The following is a 15,586-nucleotide window of genomic DNA, read 5'->3' as shown; positions in this document are numbered from 1 at the left end:
AAGTTTGTTTAGCGGCAAACAAAAATTAAAATATGGTCCATCTAAGTTTAATGAAGAATTTGGACACCAACCTCCATTATACAACATAACACTTTCATTTTGATTCAAAGAAATATAATTTTTTATACACTGAACCAAAAAGGTACGTAAATATAATTAAAAAGTTCGTTGAGACAATGAATATAGTGATGGAATTTGTCCAATAAACACATTAATTGTGTCAGTGAATTATCGTTTATTATTCTCCATTTCCGGCTTAAAATTTTACAAACAATTTAAAATTTTCGTTTATTACCACAATTAACTGAGTTTATTGATTTTAATAAATCCATTAGTAAAAATAAATAACAGTTTATATTTCCATTTATAATATTAATAAACCCGTTTATAGCCTTAATGAACAGAGTTTATTAATTTTAATAAATACGTTTATAAATATAAACAACCGTTAATTATTTCCGTTTAGAGTATTAATAAACCAGTTTATAGCCTAAATGAACACAGTTTATTAATTTTAATAAATGCGTTTATAAATATAAACAACCGTTTATTATTTCCGTTTATAATAATAATAAACCTGTTTATAACCTCAATTAACAGAATTTATTAATTTTAATAAATGCGTTCATAAATATAAACAACCGTTTATTATTTCAGTTTATAATATTAATAAACTCGTTTATTGCCTTTATGAACAAAGTTTATTGATTTTAATTAACGCGTTTATTAATATAAATAATTTATTTATTAAACCTGTTTATAATATTAAAAAATAAGTTTATAACCGAAATAAACAAAATTTATTGATTTCAATAAATTTGTTTATTGCGTTTATTAAACCCATTTGTTAAATTCACAAACAGGATTATTAAAATAAATCCTTTTTTCAGGAGGATTTACATAACTGCAAAAGCTTATTACTTTTGCCATACTTTTACCATTTATCGTCAAAAGCGTATTTTTTGACAAAACATAGTAAATTAATGGCAAAAATGATGAAACTTTTTCAGTCGTGTAAGTCCAGCAAATATTGATCTAAAACGTATAAAAGAAAACATTCATATTAATATTTTTAAAAAAAGTTTCCAACTTCCAGTTACAAACCTGTTTACAGCGCCAATGAGTAACTTCATCCTGCACCTCACTATCGAAATCTATGCTGAAAATTATAAAAATTCTGAAAATAAAGAATTTCGAACTAATAAAAAATAAAATCTAGTTAATTTAATTTTACAATTTTTATTTATTGCAGTTAAGTTCATTTATTATCAAGTAAATCAAGCACCGACCCAAACAAACAAATTCTGGGAGTCCTTGATGGTAAATCTCGTGAACTTTTTGGAAAGGCACAAAATACCCATGTAGGGCCCAGAGTAAAGCTGCATCTTGACAATCTGAGAAATATAAACAATTTTATTTAAAACATTTTTCATATCATCGATTAATAAAGAAATGAGTTTCTATATTATAATTTAACAAAATTGTTTTGCGAGTATTTGCTAAAGCAACATTAGTCTTGACATACATTTTTTGAAATACTGTGTTTCGATAAAACCCAGAAATGAGGAACAAGCGATTGGGTAATGAAGATTAAAAAGATAAACAAATTTAACAAATATCTATTGCTCTCAAAAAAGCAGTAGGTATTGTTATATCAATAATTCAATACAAATTAAACTACGTATGTACATTAATACTGTATCCGGTATCTAATAAAATTTATTTATTTTATATCTTGCTCAGATAACAATTTACTTTTATACCGTTGTTATCAATGGCGGATCCAGGGGTGGGTGGTCGTAGGGGTCATGACCCCCCTGGGAGATAATTTGATTGATTTGAAATTCAAGTAAATTGAAATACTTTTTCGAACAAATTTTTAAATATTATTGTTCAAAATGATTTAAACTTTTGCTGTTTTTTTTTAACTACTGAATAAGTTTTAAATTGTCTATTGTCTTCCATCATTAAACATGACAGAAATCAAAAATTTTAGTTGCTAAAAAAATACGAATAACTTACATTTTAAGATAATTTTCTTCTTCAATGTTTTCCCAGTAATGTTTGTATGGATATATAAACCATCAACAGTCGCCAGTTTCTAATAAATACAATCTGTAAATTTGTGAAAGATTTTTTAGTCAGCTTTATCATTAAAATTTTTAACAACTTATGTTAATTTTTGTTTAGGTTTTTATTTTTTGTAAGAAAGATGTCTATTCGATTTTTATTAAAATGTTATAGAATGTTGAAAACAATATTTACTATAAGATAAAATTAGTTTGAAGGCAATACTTCAAAGTTTTGAAAAGATATTTACGTCGAAAAACAATTTTTACCAAATTTTCATAATTTTTGTTTAGGTTTTTATTTTTTGTACAAAAACTATCAATTTGATTTTTGTCAAAATTTTAAAGCATGTTGGAAACAGTATTTTTTAAAAGATTAAAGTTGTTTTAAGTAAATATCTCAAAGTATTGAAAAGATATTTACGTCGAAAAAAATGTTTACCAACTTTTGCTAATTTTTGTTTAAGTTTTTATTTAAAAAAAATCTCAATTAGATTTTTATAAAAATTTTACCAGATGTTGAAAACGTTAATCTTTGTTGCACAAAATTGTTTTGGTGATGAAATCATTTTTATTCGTAAAATTTTCGAGGTGACAAAATTTTTATTTCACTTTTTTTGATTTATAAAAAAACAGTTGATTGGATTTGTTCCCAAAAATATATGTATGTACTTGTTTGGTATAACGTTAAAATATATAATACACAATTTATTTCAAGTCTCTAGCGTTATTAGTTCGTGAGATATGTAGGAGTTACCAAAATGTTCACCTTTTTTAAACTGCTATGGTAAAAAATCACGCACGCAATTTTCTTGAGAACCCTTTCTGCATCATTCTGCATTATTATCTGTATTTTTAAAATTAATTTGAAGTCGATATCTCTTCTGTTTCTTGAGCTATGGACGACGAAAAAAAGTCACGAAAGTACAAAAGTGTGAAATTTTATGGATATAAACAGATAAATTACTGTGGTACTTAGTTGAAAAAATATTCAAGAAATGAGATGGGAATTAAAAGAAAATTTGTGTAGTTAAACTGATGTGCGCCGCGCGCCGCCACCGAGTCGCTCATGGCGGTATGCATTCAACAGATGGAGAAACCATTTTGTTGGTGTTGCGCGTTGCAGAAAGGGGATTCCCAATTATAATAATAATAACTAATAATAATATCTAATAATAATAATTAAAAAATAACTCACCTGATTAACTAATATAATTGTTAGCTGATGCACTAATATTTTTTTAATATCTTCACTTCACTTTTTTTAATGTTCACTTTAACTATAAACCACTTTTTCGTGTGGGCTTCTTTTTGTAAATGATTTGTATTCTATTGGTTGTTGCTCGTTGAAATTCGGCGGCACTTCATTTGTTCGTTCAGTTCGGCAAAAAAACTTCTTACATTGAAAGTATTGTTAAGCTCCGTTTATACTGCCAATTTTCAAAGAAACTTTCATATTTTTTAGCTAGGAATTTTATAATTAATTAATGGTTTATTAAAATTAATAAACATGATGTTTATTTATATAAACGGGTTTATAAACGCAATAAACGGTTAATTGATTTGAATTAACATGACGTTTCTTATTTATACTCCGTTATGTTTATCAGACGCTTCGTTCAATTTGTAAACAACCGCTAGGAAAATTAATAAACTGTTTATTACCATAGTAGTAATTGGGTTAGTTAAAATCAATGAATATGGTATTTAATTATTCTATAATATATTGCCGACTTATACCACGTGTTCACTCGAACAAAAGAAAAAAATAGGAGAAAGGAAAACTTAAATCAACATTTATTTGAAAAAAAAATAGGTCATCACATTAGTAAGATTAAAACTAAATATAAAAAGATGGCGATCGAGTATACTTTAAAAATGTAAGAAGTTGGTCAATCAAAATCTATAGTTATTCTTAGAACATTTAAGATATGAGTATTTTAATAAAAATTAAAATGACTGTCAAGTACATTGGTTTTGTCTTACCTTATTTTTAACAACACTGTACCTACACAAATATTATTATTACTCTTGTTATTATTATTATTATTATTATTATTACTATTATTATTATTATTATTATTATTATTATTATTATTATTATTATTATTATTATTATTATTATTATTATTATTATTATTATTATTATTATTATTATTATTATTATTATTATTATTATTATTATTATTATTATTATTATTATTATTATTATTATTATTATTATTATTATTATTATTATTATTATTATAGTTAACACCTTCAGGCATTCACCCGAAATATAAAATGCTTAGGTTGCACACACGCCACCAAAACTCAGAGTGCGTTCCCACCGGGAAATATGATGCGAACATTTATGTGAGAAAATGCTGCTAACAGCATATTTAAGTTATTGAATAGGTTTCTTTCAATATTATAATTGTATATTTGATTAGAACTAATTTTGCTTGGTAAGAGGTGAGACCTCTTGAATAAATAATTGTTATACTAAAGGATTAAAGAACCGTGTTTTTATTTAAATCAACGGGACCAGTGGTGGGTCCCGAATATATTTTTTGAAATAAGTCAATAAGAAACCTTTAACTGGCGCCCGAGCAGGGACCTGAAATGTCCTAACTTAAAAGTGAATAAAAATTACCAGTGGAAAAAAATAACATAAAGAAAAAGAATAGTAAAACAGAAATTAAATCTAAAAATTAAGTGTAAAATTGAAAAAGTTTAAAACAAAGAATAAAAGAAAAAACAAATAAAATATAAAAAATTGTTTTTAAATGAAGCAAGTGAATAAAATAACATAAAGGAAAAGAATAGTAAAACAAAAATTAAATCTAAAAATATAGTGTAAGAGTGAAAAAGTTTTACATAATAAAACAAAGAAGAAAAGGACAAAAAGTAGAACAAAATACTACTAAGACCAATTGACTTTTAAACAAAGAAGGTGTGAAGAACGAGAAAACAGGAGCAAACAAGAAGAATCGAAGGAACCCATATTCGGAACGATGCACTACAGAACCAAGGCGATTATTTTAATGTAAGAATTTTAATAATTGAAGCAAAACATATATAAAATATATATCTACATTAATTTCCTTTTATTACTAAATTAAAAAAAAAAAAAAAATTTAAAAAAAAAAATATAATGAGAAAAAATTACAAATTGTAATATTTAAAAAAAAAAGGAATTATAAAAAGTAAAAATTATATTTTTAAAAATTATAAAACAAGTTACATATAACATATTCCAAAGATTTTTAAAATACGAAAAAATATACCTTATTTGCACTGACGTTGCGTATCCACATTCCCCTGATATTATATTATAATTATATCCATTCACTGTGTTGCAATTAACAAAGATTCACGATTTAAATACCCCTTTGATTGCCAGGAAAAAACGTATTGATATCGGTATATTTTTACACACATACATACATACATACATATCCTTCCCAAGAAACTCTTTACTTGAACTTACTTAGAAGTGTTGCTTTCCTTATATTTCTATTGATCCCATAAAATGGACGAATTACAAGCTTCCGTGACAAGGCTTACCGGTGCAGTTAACTCTGTATTGGACCAAATGCGAGGATTTGAAACTCGCATTGTTCAAATGGAGCAATTTGACGGTAGACAGGTGTTCTCTGTTCTGAATGAGCACCTGAAATTAATTGAGACTAGGTTGCAGTCAGTGGAAACTGCAGGACTAACATCAGATTCGTTACGACCTGTTAGTCTACAAGAACCCCCTCGCGGGCCGAGTAGCGAGGCAGAATTAAGGGAGATCGCAAGACTGCCTGATTCTGTAAAAGAACTCCAGGTTTTTGACGGAAACCCCGTCGCGTATGTATCTTGGATACATAACGTCGAAACTATCTTAAAGGATTATGAGATTGTGAGGGATAAGCCTTTGTACAAGGCCATCCTTCAACACATAAGACAAAAAGTAAGAGGCAAAGCTGACTCTGCACTTGTGTCACATAACATTTTTGACAATGAGTGGTCGGATATTAAAAGGGTTCTGTCTCTGCATTACGCAGACAAAAGAGACATCAGGACTCTGGAACATCAATTGAACCAGTTGAAGCAGGGATCATCTAAAATAGATGATTTCTACGCAACTGTGAATCATCAATTCTCCCTGATCATAAACAAAATCAGGGCAGAATCCTATTCAACTGAGACTCTTAATGCTCTGATAGAGACTTATAGGAATAGAGCCCTAGATGTATTTGTGCGTGGGTTGAATGGGGAGTTATCTAAGCTTCTCATGATTCAAAAGCCCAAAACCCTTCCTGAAGCTTATTCTTCTTGCATTGAGATGCAAAATTTAACATTCAGAAACAATTCGGTGCACGTACAATCGCCGAATTTAATTTCTACTCCCGTGCACTACAACTTCAAACCAGAAAAACCATCTCCTTTATCTTGGAGGTCTCCAGACAGATTCCAAAGGTCAACGAATTTATCTGGACAACGGAAGTTCACACCCTGGAGTCCAAGTTATAAAAACAATCGCTATAACCCACCTCCAAGACCAACAGGACCTAAACCTCCTGTAAAAATGGAACTTGGGTCTGAACAAAGTGGAAATATAAACTACATGAATCGACCACAATATCCCTTCAAACGTGAGAACCAGGGATCAGATCACAATGTGAAGAAACAACAAAGACTTTATCACGCAGTTCTCGACACAACATCTGATGCTGATCAACCTAGCTCATCTTCTCCTCCCGAACAGGAGGAAAATTTTATGTCAGGAGCCTCGTTTCCAGCGTACCATACATAGAGTATGGTACAAGAGAAGGCAAAACTTTACAATTTCTTATTGACACTGGGGCAAACAAAAATTTTATTAAACCAGATTTGGCACAGGTTTCACAACCATTGGAAGAATCATTCTATGTTCATAGCCCCGCTGGGAAAATCCTGGTTAAAACTAAAATTTCTGGTAAATTCTTTTCTTTCGTTGGTTGCGATACGGTTGTTACTTTCTATGTATTACCAAATTTAAAATTGTTTGATGGTATCATTGGAGATGACACCCTCAAGGAATTAAAAGCGATAATCGATAGAAAGAAAAACATTTTGACTATAGAATCCGGCATTAAAATTCCTTTAAAAAATAAACCTTCCGTTTTTGTGAACTCCTTAATAATTTCCAATGAAAAGATAAGTGCCTCTTCTAAAACCAAATTAGAATCCTTATGCGAAAAATTTAATTACTTATTCAGACCGGTTACGAACGATCAAGTGAAGACGAACATAAGAGCTGAAATACGTACAACAACAGACGAACCTATTTATACAAAAAGCTATCCGTATCCTGCTTGCATGCGGGAAGAGGTTGAAAGACAGGTCAATGAGCTTTTGGAGGAAAACATCATCCGCCCGTCCAAAAGCCCATACAATTCACCCTTATGGGTTGTTCCGAAGAAACCCAAGCCGAACGGTGAGAAACAATACAGGATGGTAATAGATTTTAAACGTTTGAACGCCGTAACCATCTCTGATACGTACCCTATTCCAGACATCAACAGTACCCTAGCAAGCCTTGGAGAGGCCAAATTATTTACAACCCTAGATCTCACATCCGGCTTCCATCAGATAGCGATGAGAGAAAAAGACATAGCAAAGACCGCATTTTCCACTATGAACGGTAAATTTGAATTCGTTAGGCTTCCTTTTGGCCTAAAGAACGCCCCTGCTATCTTTCAACGAATGATAGACGACGTTTTGAAAGAGCTCATAGGAAAAATCTGCTATGTGTATATAGACGACATAATAATTTTCAGCAAAACTGAAGAAAATCATTTAGCAGATATAGAAACGGTCTTTTCTAAATTACAGAGTGCTGGATTAAAAGTTAATCTGGAAAAAACGCACTTTATGAGCACTAATGTTGAGTTTTTAGGATTTCTAGTTACACCTGAAGGAATTCTTCCGAATCCTACTAAGGTTAAAGCTATTGAAGCCATTCTTCCTCCAAACACTCTTAAAGAGTTAAAAAGCTTCCTTGGCTTGACATCGTACTATAGACGATTCATTAGAGACTATGCTAAAGTAGCGAAACCACTAACTAATATGACTCGCGGCGAGTTCTCACAAGTAAAGGCGAGTCAGTCAAAAAAGGTCGAAATACAAATGTCAGAAGAGGGACTAAAAGCGTTTAACATATTAAAACAACTATTGACTTCGGCTGAAGTTTTAGCTTTCCCCGATTTTGACAAGCCTTTTAACTTGACGACTGACGCATCTGATTACGCTATTGGAGCTGTCCTCTCTCAAGGTGAACCTGGAAAAGATAAACCAATATCTTTTATTTCACGTTCACTTAACAAGACAGAAGAAGGTTACGCGACTAATGAAAAGGAACTCCTTGCCATAGTTTGGGCACTGGACAACCTTAGGAACTATTTGTATGGGGCAAAGAAAATCAGAATTTTTACCGACCATCAGCCCCTAACTTATACTTTGAGTAATCGAAACAATAACGCGAAATTAAAGCGATGGAAATCTCGAATTGAAGAATACAACTACGAGTTGATTTACACACCAGGTAAATCAAATAACGTGGCAGATGCTCTTTCGCGGTTAAGAACTGAAATAAACCATCTCTCAGGACCAAGCCTTCCCTCTTCCCGGACAGATACAGCAAACTCCACTGACACTGAGACAGCAAACGAAGGACGAAATGTACTGACAGACAGCTTAACGACTTGTACTGCGGACGAAGGGATGCGTGAGCTATCACTTGAAAGTAGCGAATCTTGTACTATGCACAGTGCTGAACAAAATAGCTCAGATCTGATACCGCATGTGGAAGCTCCCCTGAACGTCTTTAGGAATCAATTAGTTTTTAAGGTTGGTATCAACCTCTGTTCCTATGAGGAACCACACCCTGGCTTCCATCGCCATTATATTTCTTTAAAGGAAATAAATTCAACCAACCTTACGGAGACGCTTAGAGAAAAGCTTAATCCTAACTTGATAAATGGTATAAAAATCCCAGAAGAATATCTCTGGTTGTTGCAGAATGTATACTTGCAACATTTTGATAAATATAAATTGAGAATAACACAAAGATTGGTTGAAGATGTTGGCAACGAAGAAAGAAGATTCTGCATTATCGAAAGCGAACATCGTAGGGCCCACAGAGCCCCAAGAGAGAATAAAGAACAAATTCTCGAAAAATACTACTTTCCCCAGATGATGGCGCTAATAAGAAAATACGCTGCCTCGTGCGATGTTTGTAATCGCAACAAATACGACAGACATCCTAATAACCCAGAACTACAACCAACACCGATTCCTAAATATCCATGTGAAATTATCCACATGGACATAATGGAAATACAAAACCAGAAGTTTCTTACAGTTGTAGATAAGTTCTCTAAATATTCCAAATTTTTCCACATTAAAGATAAGTCTGCGATAAGTATCCGGGAAAAAATTATTAAAATAGTTCATTTTTTTACAGCCCCTCTTGTACTTGTCGCGGACAATGAAAGAGGGTTTTTAAGTCCAATCGTCTTAAACTTACTAAAAAATCTTGGAATTAGGTTGTACTTAACACCATCATATAGAAGCGAGGTCAATGGTCAAATAGAACGGGTTCACTCTACAATTTTAGAAATTTACAGATGCCTTAGAGAGGAACATAAGGATCTTGACACCAAGGAACTGATCTATGTGGCCGTTGATCGATACAACAATACAGTACATTCAGTCACTAATAAAAAACCTTCTGACATATTTTTCAATAGATCACAGAGAATAAATTACCAGAATCTTTTAAACATACGTTCCAAACTCAATAGGGACCTTAGGGGTATTATTAGGAAGAATATGGATGCTAGAAACAGAAATAGGAACAAAAGAAAAGTGGTTCCAAGAAAATATCAAAAAGGGGATGTGGTATATGTGGCTTCAAAGGGTATACAAAGTAAAAATAAACCCTTGTTCAAAAAAGAAATTGTTGCCAGAGATAACAACGTCACAATAACCACCTTGAGTGGAAAAAGAATACATAAAGCACATTTAAAAAATTTAAAATAAAAGAAAGAAAATGATCAAAAAAAAAAAAAAAAAAAAAAAAAAAAAAAAAAGGGTAATGGGCAGAAGCCTAACATGTAATTCTTACGATGATGCTTGGGGTAAGCTCTTATGAAAAAAAGGGCCGGTTCAATAAAAAATTACTTAATCGTAATTGCGGTGGTGTAGATCCTCGTACCTTAGTAGGCGATTGTATCTTAACCTTTCAGCCAAAACGGATTAATACGAACCTTCCGATCCGCATTGACTACCCTGAAAGTTAATGAAGAGCTTATTCTCACATCACACAAGTAAATTATTAAATAAACATTTTATACAAAGTAAACAAAAAAAAAGAAAAAGAAAACAATGAAAACAATGAATTATATAACAAAAACTGAAAAAGAAAGTACAAATACTTATATATGTATTTATTACATTGACATATATTATTGTAACATAGGTTATAAGAAACTAAAATTGTACTCTTATTAAATAAATAAGCTTGATTACATTACAGATTAGTAGTTCTTTTCACTCCAATGCAAACCCTGCATATTTTCGCTTATAATTCACCGGTGGTAACGATCAAAGAAGGTAACGCCTGGATAACAAATGGGTATTTCAAGTTGATACATATGATTGACTTAACCAAGTACGACTTATTGCTAAGAGAAACGGAACAACTGACTACTAAATACGTCAAGAACGATGAAACTAAAACTGTCATAGGTTACTACCTAGGTCAAATCAAAACTCGACTTTCTGAGCTAAGAAACGCAAGAACAAGGAAAACCAGATCAATAAATTGGATAGGCACTGCTTGGAAATGGATTGGCGGATCTCCTGACGCAACAGACTGGGACAAAGTTATAGAACGACAAACGAACATAGAAGAAAACAATAATCGACAATACTTAATAAATGAAAAACTATTAGACAAAACTCAGGAAGTCACAGACAAACTTAACAAAGCGATTGACAATTATAACAATTTTATACAAAAAGGAGAAACAGACAAGGTTGGACGAGACATACTCAATAAAGTCCTCATACTTAAAGAAGGAGTAAATGAATTAATCAGAGCTTGCCAAATGGCGAAAAACGGCATTGTCAATAGCAATCTTTTGGATTCAGACGAAATAAACACTGTAATTAACGAACTTGAGACACTACCTTATCAAAATGTTGTGGAAGCTGTTGAATACGCTCAACCTTCCATTTATTGCAATGGGACATTTATGCTCTATATATTGTCCTTGCCTAAGATCGATACAAAAACCTACCATCTTGTAACTGCCCGCGCGGCTATTAAAGAGAACAGGCAAGTTGACCTAGAATTTTCACGACTCTTAATGACTCATGACGAAACTTATGGACTGTACAGACATTGCCTTAACATTGGTAATAACTCGGTATGTCACGAGAACGACCTTAAGAAACTAGCAGAAGAATCATGTATACCAAAACTACTCAAGGGCGGTGACGCTCTCTGTGACTACAAGACAAATACTGACGAAATAATCGAACTGATTGGGGAAAACACAATCTTTCTGTCAAATTTTAATGGAACTGTCTTAAATAAAAATTCTTCTATTCCCCTAGAAGGTACTTTCCTCATACAAATGTCTAACGACACGGTGCAGATAAAGGAAAAAATATATCGCAGCGGGACTACTACAATGCCTCAAGCATTGCCACCAGCTCTTTCGAACGTCACAAGTAAAAGAACATCCGCTAGCCTCGAGTTTGTGCATCGTCTCAGCGCAAAGAATATTCATCTTATTCAAAACTTAGATAAGAATCTTAACTCCTCTATATTTACAGAGATTCTAATAATTCTAATTATTCTGATCATATGTTGCATATTCTGGAGAAAGATTTATGTGAAAGCAAACATTCCAGAACTTCGCTCATCATTTCGCCGAAGACCAGTTCTATCACCAGACCTACCCCAAAAGTCAACGACATCAGCGGAAGTCCAGGTCACTGCCCACAGATGAAATGCGATCTGCGGGACGCAGATATTTAAGACGGCGGCAGTTAACACCTTCAGGCATTCACCCGAAATATAAAATGCTTAGGTTGCACACACGCCACCAAAACTCAGAGTGCGTTCCCACCGGGAAATATGATGCGAACATTTATGTGAGAAAATGCTGCTAACAGCATATTTAAGTTATTGAATAGGTTTCTTTCAATATTATAATTGTATATTTGATTAGAACTAATTTTGCTTGGTAAGAGGTGAGACCTCTTGAATAAATAATTGTTATACTAAAGGATTAAAGAACCGTGTTTTTATTTAAATCAACGGGACCAGTGGTGGGTCCCGAATATATTTTTTGAAATAAGTCAATAAGAAACCTTTAACTTTATTATTATTATTATTATTATTATTATTATTATTATTATTATTATTATTATTATTATTATTATAATAATTATTGTTATTATTTTTATTATTACTGTTAATATTATTATAACTTGATTGAAATATAAAATAAATACCAGTATTAATAAATAATTAGCGATAGCTGCCAGGAATTCACGCTTGTACACAATAACACAGCAAATACTGCAAAAAACAAATGTTTGTAAATCTGAACGAAATTTTCGCGACATTCCACACACTTTGTCTTGTACTCTTTTTTACAATTTTAACACACATTTATATATTTTTGCGAACCAAGTAATCATGAACGTTCGTGCTTGCCAAAACATGAAACAACCAAAAAACGAATCGTGTAATCAGACACTTATTCGATCACGCAGTCATAGAAGATAAAGCATTATAAAGATACAAATCATTCTTACGTTCTGTAAATACTACCGTAGATTTGTTTATTTACAATGGTTAACCTATGTTATTACATTTTCTTTAGAGTGCTGAAATTGGCTCAAAGTTTCCTTTGACCCTTTGTGTATATGTTTTAACTTGAAATAAGTTTGGTTTGGCTGGTTAATGTGAGTTGGTAAAGGTAGAAGTTGAAGTTGATATGAGATGTGTGACATTCAACATTTTTTTTTATAAAGGTGTAAGTGAGAGAAATGCACTATAGTTGGACATTTCACAAATAAAATTAGTCTCAAAAAATGTTTGCTCTTGTTCTCACACTCTGAGTTCACATTTCTGGGAATCATGTATACTGTAGGTGTGACATATTACGATTTCCATCAATTACATTTTAAATATTGACTATAAGGATTTTTAGGAAAAAGTGTGAACTCTGCATCTGGGTAAAAAATACAATTTTTCGTTAAATTTTAACAAACGATTTATTATTTTTGATAAATTGTTTATTATATATAACAATGGTTAATTAAAAACACAGCCATCTACAACAGACATGGTAGTTACACCCAGCTTACATTACTATTATTTACAAAATAGTAAGAAAGCCCAAAAGATGCCAACGATCGAATATAACAATTATGAATGAAAATACTAATTGAAGGCTTGTGTTTTTGTTTCGTATTTTAATGTCTTTAATTGCAAGTAGAAAACTCTATATTATGATTTTATTAAGCTCTTATGATTCCTTATCATATAATATTAAATGAGTAGTACCCGTGGCATGATGGTTAGTGCGTTGGACTGTCATGCAAAGGGTCTTGGGTTCAATCTCTGCCTGTGCCACCTTAATTTAAAAAAAATAATTTTCGCGGGTACTGCCTCTTGCAAGGAATTGACATTTCCTTCAAGAGTAATTCTTGTCATGAAAAAATGCTTTCTCAAATTAGCCGTTCGGATTCGGCCTAAAATTGTAGGTCCCTTCCATTCCTGATAACAGTGCTCGCACACAGGAATAGTTGAGAGTTGTAAGTCACCAGGTCCTGATTCACAACGGACTGTTGCGCCACCCAATTTTTTTTTAATATTAAATGCAAATGTTTCTCATTAAACTTTAACCTTAAGATCGACTTTATCAAAAAATGGTCTGCTTACATAAAATATAAAAGTTCTTAGCCAAAATTATTACCTATATAGAAATAAAAACAATTTAAAAGACATCAATTATGCTTTAGGACTTTTGCTCTTATAGAACGAGTTATAAATATAAATAAAACACATCACTGAACAATTTACTTATTTTGACTGCAGCGTTACTGCAATTCACAAGAATTCGTATGAAATGATATGAAGTTTAGCGATATTCCTCATACAATTTCATACAAATAATGTTTTTCGGCATAGTGAAGTTTAGTTCCGCTGAGTTTGAGTGCAGTGTTATCTTTATGATTTGATAATTGATTGATTCAAGGAATCAATTTCATTTTTGGAGGTTGGGATATAATATTAAACAATTTGCCTCTTTATAATGTTGTTCATAGCAACAATAAATGGTTCACTATTTTCCAATTACCAAAGTTTATTGTGTCAGTGAATAAGGTTATACAAAATAATAAATTACTTGAAATTTTCCAATTCGTCTATTAATAATGCTGTTCATTACAACAATAAACAGTTTATTATTTTTTAATTGCCAAATAATAAACTATTTGTAAATTAAAGAATTGGTTGTGATATGAGATGAAGGTTGAGATATAATCTTTAACAGTTCCTTTTCAAACATTTTGTTTATTGTGGCAATAAACGATTAATTATTTTTGATAACTAAAATGTTTGCGGCAATTAATAGAGTTATTAATTTTAATAAATGGTGATTAAGTGCTTTATTTTTCATTTAATAAACGGCTGTTAATAGTATTAACAAACGATTATCAAACGCTGAATTTTTTTTTAATAAACCGTTCACTCCGACAAGAAAAAGTTTGTTGTGACAATAAATAAGCAGTTAATAAACGCTGTTTTTTTATATTAATGCACGTTTGTTTTTTCAGTGTAGAAGTTGTGATTCCAACATTACGATTACTATCTATTTCAATACCATTCAGTTCATATCGGATCTCATCAAAGAGAAATGCTATACAATTGTTTACAAGTTGTGTCTTTTTGACTTCCGATCCATCATTTTTCGATACAGTCCCCTCAACATAAATGTAACTTTCCGAAGGTAATATATTGAGATTTTGATGTTGCACACAGATGTGGATGATGTCATTTTTACCGAAGTTGTTTAAATACGGGGAATAGGAATGATATTCGTATTTTGAAATACTATCATCAAATGTTGGTTCTTGAAAAATATTCAGCATATCTTACTTTGTTAAATTGAATTTATTATTTTCTTTTCTTCAATGTGAATCCTAATGATAATAAAAACAATTGGTTTGCTTCTGTTAGCGTTTGTACTGTTGCTTTAGGAGTTGATGAAGCATTGATTATAGAGCCCGGTGAACCCTGTCTTTTATAGGAATTATTAGCATCAGATATAGTATTATAAATTATCATTTTTGGTGATTGAGGTGTAATCGTATCGTTATTAATTCACCTCGAAAGTTAATAAGGTTTCCGTCTTGATCTAACAAATTTATTGTTATTGAACTTATCTTCTTCACGTTCACTGGTAAATAAATAACAT

At 31.3% G+C, this 15,586-nt stretch overlaps 1 long non-coding RNA gene across 1 annotated transcript; it reads right to left on the bottom strand.

The window, feature by feature from the left end:
* Positions 1–1,332: 1,332 nt before the first annotated feature.
* Positions 1,333–3,503, bottom strand: LOC129952680 (uncharacterized). The gene is made up of 3 exons (XR_008782357.1): positions 3,268–3,503; positions 2,023–2,115; positions 1,333–1,394 (listed from the first exon to the last, which is right to left on the bottom strand). It is a non-coding gene; the product is annotated as an uncharacterized LOC129952680 (long non-coding RNA).
* Positions 3,504–15,586: the final 12,083 nt, after the last annotated feature.

Source organism: Eupeodes corollae, chromosome 3 (genome assembly GCF_945859685.1).
Source record: "Eupeodes corollae chromosome 3, idEupCoro1.1, whole genome shotgun sequence".
Taxonomy (NCBI): domain Eukaryota; kingdom Metazoa; phylum Arthropoda; class Insecta; order Diptera; family Syrphidae; genus Eupeodes; species Eupeodes corollae.
Note: the sequence above shows the minus strand (reverse complement) of the source record. Positions and strands in the feature narration are given on the sequence as shown.